General features: G+C 41.1%; 1 protein-coding gene across 1 annotated transcript in view; it reads left to right on the forward strand.

Annotated features, from left to right (window-relative positions):
- The window catches only part of EGLN3 (egl-9 family hypoxia inducible factor 3), a 29,526-nt gene that overhangs the window by 2,514 nt on the left and 8,211 nt on the right, over window positions 1-18,801 (forward strand). The window lies entirely within an intron of this gene.

Genomic DNA, 18,801 nt, shown 5'->3' on the forward strand with positions numbered 1-18,801 from the left:
CTTTATTTCTGCTCTTTAGAATAATCACCTTTGAACTGGGATATTCATTCCCTGGCCAGCTAGAACCAAATGTAAACCATGCTTGAGCAAACCATTATTATACTAAAAAAAAAAAAAGTTTGTTTGTATAAAGAAGTCTCCTTAGTAATGTCTTGTGGCCCCTCATTCTCTTACCTGAAGTTCATTATTGAAGCATTGTAGAAACACATTTCATTTTTACATGATTTATAGTAGTTCTACCTTAATTTAACTTTATTTATTTCTCTTCCCTCAACTGAATGCCTTACTCTACTGCTTCCCTGGGTAGTGATACAGACCCAGTTTCCTGCTCCATCCTCAAAGCAGGTTTTCAGTAAAAATTAAATTTTTAAAAGGAAGAATTTATACATTTATTTTAAACATTTATTTGTAACTTTTTATTACAGACATTTTCAAACATATATGTGTAGAGAGGCTAGTGTAATGAGCTCCCATCACCCATTTTCAAGTGCCAATAGATACATTTATGTATTTTAGACCAGTTGTTTTTTAGGTACTTGAAATTTATTTGTGTTTTGCTTAATCAATCCTGATTAAGCACTTTTTCCCCTGAACTTTTAAAGGTCATTGAACAATGTAATAATGCTTTTTATCTCGATGAAAGAATTACTAGAAGTATTGGGAATAGAATAGGAATATATGCTAGTCCTAAAATTGAAATTGTAGAAGCGTATGGAAAGAAATATTGAAGGGTTCTTTCCCCTCCCTGCCACAAAAGTTGTTACTGATCAAAATTTATCTACCTCCGCTTTGTTAGAAAAAACCCAGGGGTGCTGAAGACTCTGCAGGGAAGACGATTCCACAATACACAGCAGTATGGTGCCCCCTAACTTCAAGTACTATCATTGCTTTCAGGCTATGAAAAGATTTCTTATCTGTTACTCCCTTTTGGATAATTCTGACCACATCCAAGATAAATATTGGTTCTAATTTGCTTCTCTTGCTTTAGCTGCCTAGATGTTGGATGTGGCTGTTTTCCAGACGGCCTGTAGTTTATAGAACCCAAAGTCCTTCTGTTTGAAGTATCTCACTGTAGACTCACTAGTTAATAACTCTAATAATAATAGCTACCTTTTAATGAGCAGTTGGTTCCATCTGGCACTGTACTAAGCACTCTTCAGACACTATCTGTCTGACTTAGTCTTCAGAACCATAATCTTTGGCAAACTGAGTGATTAAATCATCTGCCCAAGGTGATGAAGTCAGCAGTGAATGCAGTTTGTCACAGGGGTTAGGGATTTGAACTTAACCTTGACTAACCTTGTAGCTGTAGGTAAGTTTCAGTTTTACCAAGTGTAAAGTGAAAGATACTACCTTACAGCTTGAGAGGTAGGGGGATTGGTGAAGAAGCATGAAATAAGATAATGAACATAAAATTCTTAGCAGAATTCTGAGCCTTCATAAATGTTAAAGAGGAGATTTGGGATTCTGACCCACTTCTGTTTGAGCCTAGAGTTTACTTTTGACTCTTAGGCTCCTAACAGCCTACATGCCCTCCTTTCATTCCCTCAGCATGGGGAATTTTGCTGGGGTAGGGAGACAAAAGTGGACAGGCATCTTGCCTGCCCCACTAGAGCTTACATTCACTTGTACTTTTGAGTTGTAGGACCCTCTGGCTTACATTTGATCAATTCTCCAACTTAAAAAAGAAAAAAAACTCAAATATTGAAGTGGGTCCGTTAAGTACATTTGAAGAAGAGAATGGAATGCCGTGCTAATGTTTTCCTACTGTTATTTGCAGGAAATGCATTTATTAACAAAGCTGGTTGTTAGGGTCCCCGACTGGAGTAGCTCTGGATGATGGGGTTATGGGATTTGTATTATGAATCAACAGGTCAGTCCTCCCCTGGAAACTGTACAGAGAAATGATGAAACAGCCATAAGTTGTGGATAACGAAAAATATATAACAAATGCTGGGTTTGTTCCTTCACTGCTAGAGTAGTGACAGTTTTGGCCCTTCCTTCTGTGATGTCAGGAATATTCATGACTTGATGGAGCTCATCATGGTTGCAAATGGCCTTAAGCAAACCTGGGATAATGAATTTCAAAGAATAGAATCTCAGGACCCAAGTGCAGGAAATGCGGTTGGGGTTCACAGAAGCCTGGAGCCATGAACTGAGAACCAGAAAGTCCTTAACATACCTGAAAGCAGGTGCGTTAGTTCGTGTTTCTGGCACTCTAGGGCCTTCGTATTTGCTTCTCTGCTTGCATGCTATTTCTTGCCGTCTCTACCTTCCATCCAGCTTTTACTGATTTCCTATGCAGTTGGCTCAAGATGGCTACCTGACAATGCTCATTTCAGCCCCAGTTTGATTTCAACAGAGACATGACTAACATTCTAGGAACCCTTTTCATTTCCTGAGAAAAAATACTATGGTCTCATTGTGGCTCAGAGGATCCATCAGCCTTGGGTGCGGATGTTTGGCGGGGGCATGTGGAATCATACATAACAAATACAGGTTACCAGGGCCTGTAAGAGGTGCAGTTCTTAGAGTACAGGGTTTGGGGCCTAGGCATCATACGTGGTGTCTCTGCAACTAAAATCTTAAAAATTTATCTGTCAGTGAGGTATTTCAGGGGAAGGAGGCAGTAAATTTTAAAGCATGGGAACATCTTTCTATAAGGATGTGAGGATTCTTATAAAAGGTTTTGTATTTGAAAGTCACTTAGCTCTTGGAGGAAGAAAATAATTTACTGAATACAACCTTAGTGAAGCAAGTTTCTCCACAGGGTGAGTTTTCATAGAGTTCTTTGTGTATTTCGTTGAATGACACTTGGGGACACAGAAAAGGTACGTGTGTGTGTTTCTTTTATCATTTCTATCGTTCGGTTTTGGGCCACAGGCCACCGCACCCTTGTGTGCTTGCAGTGAAGCGGGAAATCAGGAGGTATCAATTTAATTTATTCATTCACAAATCATTAAATGTCTTACACTGCACTCCATCTGTATGTGGATGGGAGAAAGGAGATGGAAAGGGATGATAAAAGCACCTAAAGAAGTAAGCTGAAAGTTGAGTGGCGTCAAATAGTTGTTACCAACTTTGCTGTCTCTTTTTCTGGTTTAACGGGCCACTTTTATACTGATGGGTCATTTTTGTTTCTCTTCTTTGAGCTTTCTCCAGTTTCTCTATTTACTAAACATGAAGTGACCAAAACTATTAGGATTTTAATGATAATGGGTTTTGCACCTAGGGAGGTATCAGAAGGAGACTAGTTGGCTCAGTGGTAAAGAACCAACCTGCCAATGCAGAAGATATGGGTTTTATTCCTGATCTGGGAAGATCCCCTGGAGGAGGAAATGGCAACCCACTCCAGTGTTCTTGCCTGGGAAATTCCATACACAGAGGAGCCTGGTGGGCTACAGTCCATGGGATTGCAAAGAGTTGGACACGACTGAGCGAGTAACACTTAGGTGGGAATTACGTAGCCTGTCTGTGCATTCAACTTTTGGATGTCATGAACTATTTCCCTTTCTGACCTTACTCAGCTCAAGCAAAATTTGTAAATTCTTTCCTGATTCTGGGCTTCCCTGGTAGCTCAGACGGTAAAGAATCTGCCTGCACTGCGGGAGACCCAGGTTCAGTCCTTAGGTTGGGAACATTCCCTGGTGAAGGAAATGGCAACTCACTCTAGGATTCTTGCCTGCAAAATCCCATGGACAGAGGAAGCTGACAGACTACAGTCCGTGGGGTCACAAAGAGACGGACACGACTGAGCGACTTCACTTCCTTCCTGATTCTAGACTCTGGCTAGAAAAATTTCAGGTATTATTCAGATGCATATTATTACAACTCTATCCTGAAAATGCTCCATGTCTGGGAGACTTCTCTGATGAGCTTAAAATTGGGGATGGAGTTTAACCCATAAGGAGCAGAGCACATTGGAGAAGCATCTCTGAGCACCCCAGCATCCTGGCATTGGAGGTTAAAGTTCAGAGAAAACCTCACCTGTGGCCCATGTTTGCTCAGTTTGTCAAGACCTCTGCTTTTGACTCACCTTTGTGGCCTCCAATAAATTAAATGACAGTTTGACCTGTGTCTGTTGAACACTAAGGAGCAGCTTGCAGGTTAACACAACAGAGAAGGTTATTAATTCTTCATTAATTATTATAGGTCTAGACTTGATAATTCCTTTATAGCAGTACTTTGTGGCTGTTAACTAATATTGCTCTAAGAAACGAGTGTCATTTTTCTCTAGTGTTTGTCAAATGTGCATGTTTTGACAGTAATGATAGTTCAGATGTATTCTGCTGGGCAACTGCCGGGGGTGCCCAGTGGGTAGCTCAATCCAGAGACACTAGAATTGTAAATTCGACAGACAAATCATTTTATGATGCCAGACTAATGAATTCGACTTTGGTAGATTGCCAGGAGCCGTTATTTTGGCTCAGATTCAGAGCTATGTGTCTGTTTGCCAAGCAAGATTAGTTAGCTTGGTTCATTTTACATAGGATTTGTACCTTCTTTCTCTTGATTATTTTGATCTTAAACTAATGTGGCTCTTACCTTAATTTTGTATCATCTTTTGGTATTGATTTGTGGGCAAGTTCCTATTCTTGGTTTTGGTGAACTGGGTGACAGAGTGTCATATTTTTTAACCCCTGCCCCACCCAACCCCAGCCTTACAGATACATGTGTTTGCAGTTGTTGATTGCAAGCTTTCAGATCTTGTTCTGGATTCATTTTGTTCCTACTTACTGAGTGTCCTCCAGGTTCAGTACAATGTTAATACCTCCTTAAGTCAAACCAATTTAACGTTTTATCTTTATAAGATTTTTAAAGGTTACTTTCCATTTACAGTTACTATAAAACATCGGCTACATTCCCTTTGTTGTACAATACATCCCTGAGCCTGTCTTACAACCACTAGCTTGTACCTCCCACTCTCTCACCTGTATGTTGTCTCCCCCTCCTCCTCACTGGTGACCACTAGTGAGTTTTGGTCTCACGAGCAGTTTGGGCTCGTAAATCTACTTCTTTTTAGTTATATTTCTTCATTTGTTGTACTTTTCAGATCCCACATACAAGTGATATCATACTGTATTTGTCTTTTTCCATCGGATTTATCTCACTTAGCACAATGCCCTCCAAGTCCATCCATGTTGCTGCAAAGGGCAGAACTTCATTCTTTTTTATTGCTGAATGGTATTCCATTGTATATATGTACTACATCTTCTGTGTCCATTCATCTGTCGATAGACACTTGGGTTGCTTCCATATTTTGGCTGTTGTAAATAAGGCTGCTGTACACATTGAGGTTAACATATCTTTTTAAATTAGTGTTTTCATTTTCTTTGGACATATACCCAGGATGGCAATTGCTGGGTCATACGGTAGTTTTATTTTTAGTCAAATCAATTTTTCATTCTTTAGAGGATGCAATGATCACAGTTTCTCAAATTCTGGAGTAAATGTACCTATCTCATTTCAACTCTTATTTTTGTTTCCAAATGAAACTCAAATGCTATTACCATATAGAAATAATCCCCAAATACAAAGATTCAAAGACTATGAGAGCAGTCTTGATTATTTGCCAGTGGGAAGAAGGCAAATTGAAAAATTTGATTCCAGGTGTCAGTGACAATCTATTTTTGGTTTTCTTAGGGCAGATTGAAATTGTTTTGAAGTATTCAAGATAATACTCTTCTTTTTGAGCATTGCTTGGGAATAGTAAAGATGTACTGTACTTCTTGAAACAGTCTGGACACTTGCGGGGAGCTTGCTTGTGTTCTCAGCACACAGAGAACATTCTTCCCGGGCCCCTCCCTCCACGTTCCCTCCACATCCCCTCCCAGTTCTACTCATCTCTCTAGTCAAACCTGAGGGATTATTACTCAGAAATCTCAATACCCAACACAAAGTTGGCAATCTTTTTTTTTTTTTTTTTGATGACTTTCCTATTGATTGTTTTGCTGGTTAATTTGATTGTTTTGCTGGTTAATTTGATTGTTTTGGAGTAGATAAACAAAACTGTTTTAAACACTGAAGATTCAGTCAGGAACATGTAGTAGTCTTGGTTAAAATCTGGCTATTTTGTGCTGTTTTAGCTTTTGAAGGCTCACTGTAGATACTTAAGTTTTGTCTTTTAAAAAAAATAAACAAAACTAAAATTTGTCTTTCATAGTATTGTAGAAATCCTTGAGGAGGGAAGTCTTTTAAAGACACCTGCTTTAACCAGAAATCACCTGCCTTTGGTTCTTGTCCTCCTTGTAAGCCATTTTAAAGTGTTTTGCTAGAGTGTTAAGTAATGTACAACCGAACACTAATCATGCAGTCTCCATGCTCAACAACAAAAAAAAAATCAAAAAACCCAAGAGTGCTTTCTCCCCATTGTCCACCATTTACGCTGTGAACTTAGCGTGCTATTTAAGTTTCTCCGCTTCTGACCCCATCTGACCTTTCTACATTTAATCTCCTTCTGACAGCCTTCCTTCCCTCCGGATCCCTGAAGTGCTAGAAACTGATTTGCCAGGCAAACCAGGCATCCCCATTGTCTTGTCCTCAAAATCCATCTTAGTGCCTTTCCACGAAGTTCCCTCCTGCCCCCTAGAACTCTGTGGGTGGCTCAACCTGGGCCGCCCCAGTAGGCTTATTTCTTTGGCTGCTTACCCTGCCCCTCATTTACTTATAAATTCTTTGACGGCAGAGACTTTTAAGCTTGATATATACTTTTAGTGCCTCCCCACAGTTCTTTACTGTTGACTTAATTTCACCTTTAAAAGGAACTTCGATTTTAAGGATGTCAGAGTATCAAAAAGAAAAGTTAATAAATATTTTGTTAGGCCAAAAGGAAAGATTTTCAACTTGGTCCCTAATCTGATGCTAAAGGGTTTAACTATTTTATTACATTAACAGGCTGTGAGGGACCAGCTGATAGGAGAGACTTTGGCTTTGTAAGTTTTTTTTCTCAGTTCTGAAAGTCTATGCTTTGCCCTAGAAAGTACCAAGTCGCACTCAGATTCTGGCAGCTTGTACTTAGTGGTCAGACTCAGAGAAGCCTGGGACCACGAGACTAGGACCCCAGGTTCTGGTCCTCCCTCGGTCCCTTACAAGTAGCATCTCAGGACCTCAATTTCCACTTCTCTAGGAAGGAAGTCAATTTTTATTTTTATATTTGAACTTAATTTTAGTCAGCACCTTACTAGGCACTGGGATGGACGTTATATATTGTTTCACTGTATTCAGTTCTCTGAGCCTCACTTTCCTCATCTATAACATGGGTACAATAATAAATAACTACATCCAGATGATAAGGAATTAAATGAAAACTGAGACTTAAGATTTCATTTGAGAGAGCAGGTAAGTATTTTCAGTGCCTCTGATTGCATTCCTGAAGAAGAGATCTGACTCTATCAGTAGTCACACCTCAATGCTGACATGACAGTAATCCTCACCAGTGCTACAGAGTTGCAGTTGGAATGTTTCCTGCTAATTTCAAGAACCATGCTGCAGAGCCTGTGCCAGAAGCTGCCCTGTAGGAATTCCTCTTACTTCCTGCTCTACCCATAACCTCCTGTTGTCTGAGTTAACTAGTTGTTGTTTGTTGTTCAGCTAAGTCGCGCCACCCCATGAACTGCAGCACGCCTGGCTTCCCTGTCCTTTACTATCTCCCTGAGTTTGCTCACTCATGTCCCCTGAGTCAATGAAGCCATCCTACCATCTCATTCTCTGTCACTCCCTTCTCCTCTCCCAGCATCAGGGTCTTTTCCAGTGAGTCAGCTCTTCACATCAGGTGGCCAAAGTATTGGAGTTTCAGCTTCAGCATCAGTCCTTCCAATGAATATTTGGGGCTGATGTCCTTTAGGATTGACTAGTTTGATATCCTTGCAGTCCAAGGGACTCTCAAGAGTCTTCCCCAACACCACAGTTCAAAAGCATCAATTCTTTGGTGCTCAGATTTCTTTATAGTCCAACTCCCACATCCATACGTGACTACTGGAAAAACCATAGCTTTGACTATATAGACCTTTCTTGGCAAAATGATGTCTCTGCTTTGTAATACACTGTGTAGATTTGTCATAGCTTTTCATCCAAGGAGCAAGTGCCTTTTAATCACTGTCCATGGTGATTTTGGAGCCCAAGAAAATGAAATCCGACACTGTTTCTACTTTTCCCCCATCTATTTGCTGTGAAGTGATGCAACTGGATACCATAATATTAGTTTTTTGAATGTTAAGTTTTAAGCCAGCTTTTCCACTCTCCTCTTTTACCTTCATCAAGAGCCTCTTTAGTTCCTCTTCACTTTCTGCCCTTAGAGCGGTATCATCAGCATATCTGAGGTTGTTCATATTTCTCCCGACAATCTTGATTCCAGCTTGTGAGTTAACTAGTGCAGTTGACTAATTCTAATTCCTCTTGACTTTTTATCATTTAGGCTGAATCACTGCACAGAAACTCTTGGTTTGTCACAAAATAGCCATGATTTCTCCAAGTGTGGTTGTTGGAGCAGCAGCAGCAGCCTCACCCAGAAACCTATTGGGAATGCATAGTCTTGAGCTTCTCCTCAAACCTAGTGAAACAGAAACTCTCAATCCTCCAGGCATTTCTCATACAGGCTGAAGCTGGAGCACCACTGAGTGAAATAAATATGAGGAGGCTAAATGGGGATGTTGTTCTATTTTTCTGTAGTTTCTCCGTTGGTGAGAAAATCAGTTCCATCAGTTGATTCAATCTGAACTTATTCACAGTGAAAACTAAAAAAGTACAAGTGTTTTTGGTTCATTTGGGAAAATTTTGAGAAAAGCACTTTAACATGTTAAGTACACACACACACACACACACCCCACACCTATGGTTTATCTGTTATTTGTTCCAATAAAGTTAAGCTTTCAGAACAAGGATTGGGGTGGGATTTGGAGTCGAGTCTCTCCCGTTATGTTGATTGAAGGGGAGCATCTTCGTTAATATCAGTATGTGCACAGTACTGCTCCCCTATCTGTATCCTCCAGCCCAGCAAGGAGTGTGAGCTGAAGGCATGAAGGAGAGCAAGAAAGAATCGTAATAATTTGGGAACAAACTGGAAAAGAGCAGATGATTCTCTCTGTATTAAGCATCTATCATGTGCTAACTGAACACCACACAGAAGCCTAAGGTTATGTCGTCTGACCCTCTGGGGTAAGATGGCTGAGGTGTGGGATTCTAAGCCAGGGGAAACCTGGAAAGGAATCCAACTTGATCGGAATCAAAGGTCTGACTCATTAGAAATCTGAGAGTAGTTGGCACTTGCCTTTTCTGCATGCAGGGCTTTGAGTTCTCAGTAATGTAGTGTGAGCCTATATTTGGTAAGTCATGAGTATCCTCTGAGAATCCTTTGTTGTGTTATCTTGGAATTGAAGGAAGACAATTTCACCCATGGTCACTCTGGAAATAATGGCACATGTTTTCTTTCAGTGATCAGCCTTTTCCTGATATTTCTGAAGCATGGTTTAGTGGTGGGAAGACCATGTTTAGTTCTATAACGTCCTGCAAGTTACTTTTTGTCTCTCTCAGTTTCCACATTTGTAAAATGGAGCTTTTTTTGGAGCCCCATCTTGAAGGGACATTGCTGTTGTTGTTCAGTTGCTAAGTCATGTCCAACTCTTTGCGACCCCATAGACTACAGCATGTGAAGGGACTTGGGGACCATTAAATTAACCATCACTGCCCCCTAGACTCAGAGTCAGGCACTCCTTTATTTCTAGTCCCCTTGCTGCTCACCAGAGTACTTTATACATTTCTCTCAGAAGAGCCTTTTATTTTCCACCCATCTGAGTGGTCCTCTGGATCTCACCCCTGTTGAAAGCCACAGTGGGTCTATATCCAGTGTGTTCTAATTAATATGATATTAGAAAATTCTGTACTTGGTGAATTCTAACTAATTGTGTAGTGGTAGTCAAGCCTCTCCTGAATAAGCTGTACACCCCAGGAAGGAAATTTTGTCTCATCCCTTGGTTTCCTGGGAGTTTACTAAGTGTTGCCCTTTGTCTTCCCAAGGGAAGATACACTTTGTATTTCCTTTAAAGTTTTTTCTTGATTGATCGTTTACCTTCTGACTTTGAAATAGTCTGAAGACCTTAGCTGGTGTTGGGAAGGGTAAGGAAAGGGAAGTCGCTCAGTCGTGTCCGACTCTTTGTGACCCCATGGACTGCTGGTGTTGACCTGAGCTAAAAAGCAAGATCTTGGAGAGACTGACTTCCTCCCGCAGACCCTGGGGTGGGACCTGGGGATGAGACTGATGGTTGACCCAAGCAGATATGGGGCTACAGTTTAAGTGGGATTGAGCTCTGCAGTGTGAATAACCCATCAAAGACCACTAATGTTTTGCTGTAGGACTGAGTGTTTCCTTTGCTCTTTGCTTTTGTTGAAATACAGCACCCTCCACCGACCAAATCCCGAGCCCCCACTTTCTCACCTTTGCCCTGGAGATTTTGGTTCACAGACTCAACAGAGAGCACACTCATTTTTCTTTCTTTTGCATTTTATGATTTTATGTCATTAAGCAAAGGGTGACAGGCAAGGGTGAGAGTAAGTAGATACCTCAAGAAGAACTGAAGATCTTAGTTCTCTCAAAAATGAGGTGAATCGGTTAATATTAGACATTAGATAAGCTGCGCTGGTAAAGCATGACGTCATTCTCTAACTGGGTTCCGAAAAGCTAGTTACTTAAACTCCTTGTGCCTCAGTTCCTCATCTGTAAAATGGAAGTGATAATGGTCCCCACCTTATGGAGTTACTATGAATAGCAAATGAGGTAGTATTTGTGAAGCACATAGAACAGTGTCAGGCACGTACAAATGTTTGTTCAGTAAATAAATGTGCCTCCTGAGTTACATGAATTCTGGTTCTGACTTGCTGTGTGTCATTCCTTTCATTCAGCAGATCTATTTCCAAGGGCTGAAATTCAAATGTGAATATAAGATCTGGTTTCCTAGAAAGTTCTTTAACTTTACTTTTTCCAACATAGTTACACTATCCCAAGTCTCTTCAAATTCACTGGGAATTGCAAATAAAGTGTTTCCTGTTTCTCTTAAGAACATTGCTTCAAGGCATTTTTCTTGACATGTTTTGATTGGTAACTATACATTTTTGTATATTACTCAATAAAATCTTGTCTTACCAACTGTATTTAAGTTATCATGGATTCCCTCAAGTGTTTTAGGATTTATTCCAGATGAAAATTTAAAGCCAACCATACTTAATTCTCTGACATTCCTGTGGTCATAAACATTCTTTTTTTTTTTTTTCCTCTTCAGCCTTTAGAAAGCCACATGTAAAGTTTTATTTACTGATAAGTCTGTTTCTCACATCAAAGGAAGTTAAATGGGGGAGTTCCTACACCCATACTGCCTTAAGGATTACTCATGAATTTGTTTTTCTGTAGGACTGGGATAACTTCTAGATCCCTATGATAGCTTCCAGGGTTAACGACGTCTCCTGAAAACTTGTGGGCAGGGTGACTCAGGACAGACGGCCACTAGTTCACCTTCCCCTTAACCTGGAGATTAAATGAGAGAATGTGTGTAAATTGCCACCCTCAAGTGCTCCTTGGCTACATGGGTCTTCAGGCAGGAAATAACAGTTGTTAGGATTTGGGGGAAAGGTCTCGGAATAGAGAGGGTTAAATGGCCTTAACCCAGGGCCTGGCTGACTTTCGGGGATTTCATAATTGCAAGGAAGCCCTTACTGAGAACATTTCTCTGGTGACTCGGGTGGGGATTGGGGAGGGCGCTCCCGTGCCGGTTATGTGCTCGGGTGTGGGCTGGCTGCCACCCTCACGCAGCGCACGTAGCCCTGTCACTCAGCCGTCACCCTGCTGGCCCGGAGCCAGGCCTCCGCGGGAAGGGCTGCCTTCCCAAACCCAAACAGCCTGTATTGCTGTGCCGATGTTCCCGGGCCTGTTTACTGTGCTTAATTGCAGGGCTCTGCTTGAATCCCCTCCAAGGAGAGGAATTAAGCACAATTCAAAACGGAGTGACAATAGTCTCTTAAATTCCTGGTCTCTGAGAGTTTCAGTGGCTCCTGGGGGAAGGGTGATTCCCTCAAGTTCAGGGTGATTCACTCAGGTTCATGCACGAAGTGCAGGATCCCCTCAAGAGAATTTTGATCTAGTTCAGTCAGACCTTACAGGCCCGTGACTCCTGTAATCTTAGGCATGCTTCTGTGTGTGTATATATATATGCATATTTCTGAGGGTGGGGTGGGAGCCAGCTCTTAAGGAGCTATTATCACTGAGCTGAGAGAGCTGAGGAGAAGGTTTCAGAGTCTTGATAGTTGCTGATGGTTTGTTGAATGATCCCAAAGTTAGGACCAAGTTCGTAATAAAGAGGGACGCTGATGAAAAAGGTCTACCTGAGGACAGGTTTTCAAGTGAATATGGTGAATTCCCTGCCTTTCTAGGCAGGCTGCTCTTGCCTGATAGGAAGAAACCAGCAGCCCCACTTCACCATAGCCACAGAGAATGGCTTATAACTTCTGATTTTTCATTTTCAGAATTACTGAAGCTCCTGCATTTCAACAGAATTTAGGTATAGGGCATAACAATTATTGTTCTAAATTGGGGGTAAGGTTATATGTAGCACAGTTTTGGGTAAGTGGGTTCAGGGAGAAGAATTTTTAGTATGGATATAGGGCATGTGAAGAAGGTAAACATTCTCAGTGTAGAAATAGAATTAGTAGAAGATATTTGTGTGAATAACTTGGGATTTGTTGGAAGGATTACTTGCCTCTTGGATATTGACTGCCTGATGTTCTGAATCTTCTGAACATGGTCAGCATGGTCAGATGCTGAAACTCTGGGAAGGGGAACGTGGTAGCTGGATCCAGCTCTTGTTGTTGCCCACCAAGAACATTTTCCCCATTTCTTCTTCATTCCCTTACATCAGTCTTTAACTTGGGCAGTAGGAGGAAGAAAATAGCTAGACTTGCTCTTAACTAACCAGATAGATAACAAGCAAGATGCCAAGATAACTAGTGACAGTTTGTATACTTTTTTCTGAAGCTAGAATGAATATAAAGACTCTAAAGCACTTTTTCTGCCTCTGAGCTGTTCAGCAACACATTGAGAGCTGACTTTTTTTCTAAAACTGGCAGCAATGTGAACTGTTTAGTGACATTTTCTTGAAATTCTTGGAGAAGGCTTTGTGTAGTTGCGATTATTTTGTAAACATGCCTTGTGAATATTGTATGAATTTAAGTGATTTAGGTAATATATATTGTTTAATGTTCTTTAAATATAGTTTACAATATCATGTAAATTTTGGGTATGCAGCAGCGTGATCCACTTATACATACATATCTACACACACACAAATATTCTTTTTAAGATTCTTTTCCATTATAGTTTATTACAAGATATTGAGTAGAGTTTCCTGTGCTATGAAGTAGGTCCTTGTTGGTTATCTATTTTATATGTAGTACTGTGTATATTTTAATCCCAAACTGCTCATTTATCCCCCTCTCTTCCCCTTTGGTAATGATAAGTTTTGTTTTCTGGGTCTGTGAGTTCTGTTTAGTAGATAAATTCATTTGTATCATTCATTTTTAAGATTCCATGTATAAGTGATATCATATGATATTTGTCTGATTTAGGTAATATAAATTGGACCCATTTCTGGCCGGTAAACTTCATCTATTACATTCTCCACTCTGATTGCTTGGCTGTTTTTCCAAGCTAAACAAGGCACAGGGTCTTGTGTATTTTTTCTCAAGTCTTTACTCATCTAACATTCTGTGTGGTTGGTGTCTTATGGTATAGTGAGGAAGGATCCTGGGCCCCCTTTGCTGTGTCTGGAGCAGATGTGGGGGAAGGACTTGAGGGGAAAGAGGTTTGGTGAAGGCCTGTGCAGTGTGGATGGCAGTGAAGGATATAGCTGATCCTGGTAAAGAGAGACAGGGAAAGCACCCCTGTGTAGCTCAGGAAGTGTCACAGACAGTTCCTGGGCCATAGACAGTGATCTCAGAATCCAGCCTGATGGTTTTGTGGTTTTTTTTTTTTTTTGTGGCTCTGATTTAACAATTAGGGTTAAAAATATTCAGGAGAGTTTATATACAAATCTGGTTCAGTGACCTGCTACCATTGTAAAACCTGAAGATTTTTAATGTCTGCCTCTCATTGCCAAGGATACAAAATTCCCTAGTTGTAGGTAGCATAGCTCACATTCCAGAGTTCTGACACATATATACCTGATCGGCTTCAATATCTTAAGTAAGTGAAAGTCGCTCAGTCGTGTCTTGACTCTTTGTGACCTCATGAATATAGCCTGCCAGGCTCCTCTGTCCATGGGATTCTCCAGGCAAGAACACTGGAGTGGGTTGCCATGCCCTCCTACAGAGGATCTTCCCATCCCAGGGATCAAACCCAGGTCTCTCGCATTGCAGGCAGATTCTTTACCATCTAAGCCACCAGGGAAGCCCAAGAATACTGGAGTGGGTAACCTATCCCTTCTCCAGGGTATCTTCCTGACTCAGGAGTCAAACTGGGGTCTCCTGCATTGCAGTCAAACTCTTTACCAGCTGAGCTACCAGGGAACCCCTCAATATTTTGTTACTTGCAAATGCCACAGGCTCTGTGAGTTTCTCAGCCCTGCTTTTGAAGCTGCAAAACGCTTAGCTAGGATCAGATCCCCTAAGCGGAGACATTCTGAAGCCCCAGTTGAGGCGAACACAAACGTGCACATCGTCAGTGCATATTTTAAAAATAGCTGACATTAAGCAATGACAGACTTTATTTTCTTGGTCTTCACAATCACGTGGACAGTGACTGCAGCCATGAAATTAAAAGATGCTTGCTCCTTGGAAGAAAAGCAATGACAAACCTAGACAGAGTATTAAAAAAACAGAGACATTTCTTTGTCTACGAAGGTCCATATAGTCAAAGCTATGGTTTTTCCAGTAGTCACATATGGATGTGAGAGCTGGACAGTAAAAAAAAAAAAAAAAAAGGCTGAGGGCCAAAGAATTGATGCTTTTGAACTGTGGTGCTGAAGAAGAGTCCCTTGGACAATAAGGAGATCAAACCAGTCAGTCCTAAAGGAAATCAACCCTGAATATTGGTTGGACTGATGCTGAAGCTGATCCTTCATTGGAAGGACTGATGCTGAAGCTGAAGCTCCATTACTTTGGCCACCTGATATGACTCATTGGAAAAGACCCTGATGTTGGAAAAGACTGAAGGCAGAAGATAAGGCAGGGAACCCCTGATGTCATCTCAACCCCCCTGATGACAGAGGATGAGATGGTTGGATGGTATCACCGACTCAATGGACATGAGTATGAGCAAACTCTGGGAAATGGTGAAGGACAGGGAAGCCTGGCATGCTGCAGTCAGTGGGATCACAGAGAACTGGACACAATAGCAACAAAGCAGTGTTTGGTATGTGCCAGGCCTTACACTGAGTGTTTTACACCTTCAATCCTCATAAACCCATTTGAGATGTGAACAGGTTAAATACAGGTTATTCTATATTTAGGTTGCATTTTATTAAAGGTATGTTCTGCTTAGGGACCTTCCATAATTCAAAACAAATCTCTACCAAGATTGGCTGGTATTTCTGTTTCACAGTTGGAGGGGCTTAGTATTTGGCAGTGGACCAAAATACCAGTTTAAAGTTACCCAACGTGGCAGCTTCAAAGTTATGCTCTTTTTAGCAAATTTTTCAAAATGGATTCATATTTATTATCAATTTGGCAAGTAAAATGAGATGATTACTGTTTTAATGTGCTAAGTTAAAATTTCTATAAAACGTCACTCTCTACCTTAAGATCAAGTCATACTAGTGACTGATGCTGAAGTCATGATGTATATAGTACATATCTGTAGAAAATCTATGTTGCTGACTGTTTTTAACAAAGTGGTGAGTCTGAGTGGAGGAGGGGATGGGACAGATGAATCCCCTTCTGACCTGTGGATCTAAAATGATCCTCATTGCTGAGTGGACAGTGGAGGTTGCCAACACCAGTTTTTTGAAGTGGTATATACGGAGCTGTGGTTGGTTTCTATTAAGAGCATTCTGTTTAGGCGCTGGGATGGAAATCCTGCACTTTCCTTTTTCAACTTTACCTTTGGGATGGATGAGATATGGCTTTTCACAAAGCCGACTTAGTAAGAACTCTTAACAGAAACCCTGTTTTCTTTTCCACCTGTAGCATTTGGGGAGCATATTTTGTTACTTGGGTTTGGCTGTTAAAGTTCTACGTCTGTGTACATTTGCAAAGCATCGTTACACATTTCCTGCCGGAATGTGGCCGCCTAGGTATCCAGAGCGCCTATCTGTGGTCTGCAGCCAGTCTGGAAGCCTGGGAGGGGTTCACCCCTCTCCACTCATTTTCTTCTGTTAAAAGTTGTACAGAGGCTTCTGGGGATGAAGTGGGGATAGGGAGCGGGTGGAGGAGTCCACAGTGGGGCCAGAGGAAGGGATGGTGAATGCATAAGGAGACGTGGATTTATCGGCACATCCAAGGCTAGACTTTAACACCTTATTCAACTTTTATAAATTTCAAGTATTAATCTAGTCCAGAAGTTTTGATGAGTAAAAAGCCAGCGATAAGTGAAACTTCCTACTGATGGGTTTCAATGTTAACTGCACAACACATTCGTCACTTGATCCTGAAATACTCTGGTGATGTTCTTCTTATTGTTCTGGAGCATTCTCCTCTGTATATTCTAAAGCCCTTCCCTGCTTGATGAGGTTTGGATAGCAGCTCCGTTGACCTGATCAGTTTCCGGAGTTTGTTTCTGCCCCGTGCGCGATTTGGCACAGAAACGTGTGACTTGTTATTGAAGTGAGCCTTGCTTCTCAGTGCATCCTTAGCCTCCGTGGTTTTGGACTATGTCAGAACCCAACAAATATTGGGAATGTGCCTAAGCCAAGACCCATCTCATATGGCTCTTGTCCAGAAAACACTGATAAAACTGGCCTGTGTGGTTTCAACAGGGCCACTGAGGCTCACAATGATTTCCTTCCATTGTTTTGAAGTTGATGCTATGGTTTCAGGAACCAAAAGAGAAGGTGAAGATTCACTCTGGCCAGAAAAATTCTGTTTCTCTCCCTTAATCAATCAGATACTTTGCTGACATTAGGAGTTTTGTTCTAAAAACAAATCCCCTGGAATGTGCCAGCTCCTTCACTCTGGGTGTGTTTTATAGATGCAGCAATTCATAAAGGAGGTACTTTTGTGAGTTTGTATCTTTTTTTTTTTTTTCAGTTTTTAATCTAAGCTGAGTCCTGAGGCAGATAAGCACTTCCTAATGCCCCAGAGAACTCTGTTGCTGCTTGTAGGGGTGATGCCTAGATAGAGTGCTAGACCTTCTTGGACCATCAGAGGCCAGGTAACCTAAGCCCTTTAAAGGAAAGACACCAAGCCTGGAATCACATAATTAGTTGCAGGGTGAATTAGATGGCAGGCATCCAGACCACTGACCTTTTCCTTAGAGTAGAGCTGTTTAAGAACATAAGATTCTGTAGCATTGATGGAGTACTTTTTCTTCTTTTCAGAGCTTCACAGTGGGGAGAGGCTGAGTTGGTAGGGAATCCAGCCTCTAATTATTTGTGGCTTAAGTGACATTCATTATTGGCTCAGTGGTGGCTCTTATAATCCTAATAGCTGCTTCCAGGGATGGGTAATTCCCTAGTCATTATAGTCGACTTCATTCATCTCTTCCCTAGCTAGGCCCATCATTTCTCTCTGCTACCAATCACCTTTCCCCAAGCCATCCTTTGCTTGGTGGTATCGTTCGTTAAATCTCAATTGCAGTAACCTCAGAATTCCATCTCTGAAAGATGTTCAAGCTAACAGCCTGACTTTAGCTTTAAGATGGCATTGCATTGACATTCAAAGATAGGATATGGGGATTGCTAGCTGCATGGGGATATAGAGTTTGAGAGATATGGTAATTTAAGCCTTAAGATCATTGTAAAACTGAGTTAGTCTTCAGCCTTATTTTTGTTCCTGCATGCAGTATGTGTGAGGCCTTTCAGGTACCTGCCTCGTGCATGTGTTCATGTTACTGCTGGGAGTGGCAGCATTCATGGCTCTGAAGCTAATTCTTGAGCCACTAGTGCACTAGTGTGGGCCCTACTTGACGGGTATTTCGCCAGTGAAACAGTCTTTCCATTTGTGAAGGAAATTGTGAACTGATGCTACATGTATGTTTGAAGATGTGCTTTTAAGACGACAAAATCCCTGCCGATCGAAAATAAACTTACTCTTTAGCGGGAAGACCTGCCTGCTAATCATTCCTTTACTTATCAAATTTTAAAACAAAAGCAAAACAGAAAAAGGGAATTCTCTGATGGTCCAGTGGTTAGGATTCTGAGCTCTCACTGCCGAGGGTACAGGTTTAACCCCTGGTCAGGGAACTAAGATCCTACAAGCACTGGGGTGTGCATCCTCCTCTCCAAAGTAAAATGTAAACAGATACGTTCCATGTTTTAGGAACTGTTCTAGGCATTTAAGAATACCTCAGCAAACAAAAAGGAAAAATATCCCATTTCTCATCTTGTGTTACCAATATCTTCCCTGCAAGTATCTCATCCCTATAAAGATATTTTAGAAATAAGGCAATCTCCTGTGAAAATAACTGGCTTTTTACACTTTGTCTAATTTCTTCTATCCCTTCCTATAAATTTTCCAGGGAACATTTAGAGGTTTGTTACTTTCTTTGTAGTAATTCCCTAATACTAGTTTTTAGTAGGATTTTTAGTTTGGCTTCTTTCTCTATTTCTCCACTTGAATGATAGAGGTAGTATTTGGGCAAAAGGAAGAGAATCATTTAATTTGATAATT

Source organism: Oryx dammah, unplaced genomic scaffold, assembly GCF_014754425.2.
Source record: "Oryx dammah isolate SB20612 unplaced genomic scaffold, SCBI_Odam_1.1 HiC_scaffold_16, whole genome shotgun sequence".
Classification (NCBI taxonomy): domain Eukaryota; kingdom Metazoa; phylum Chordata; class Mammalia; order Artiodactyla; family Bovidae; genus Oryx; species Oryx dammah.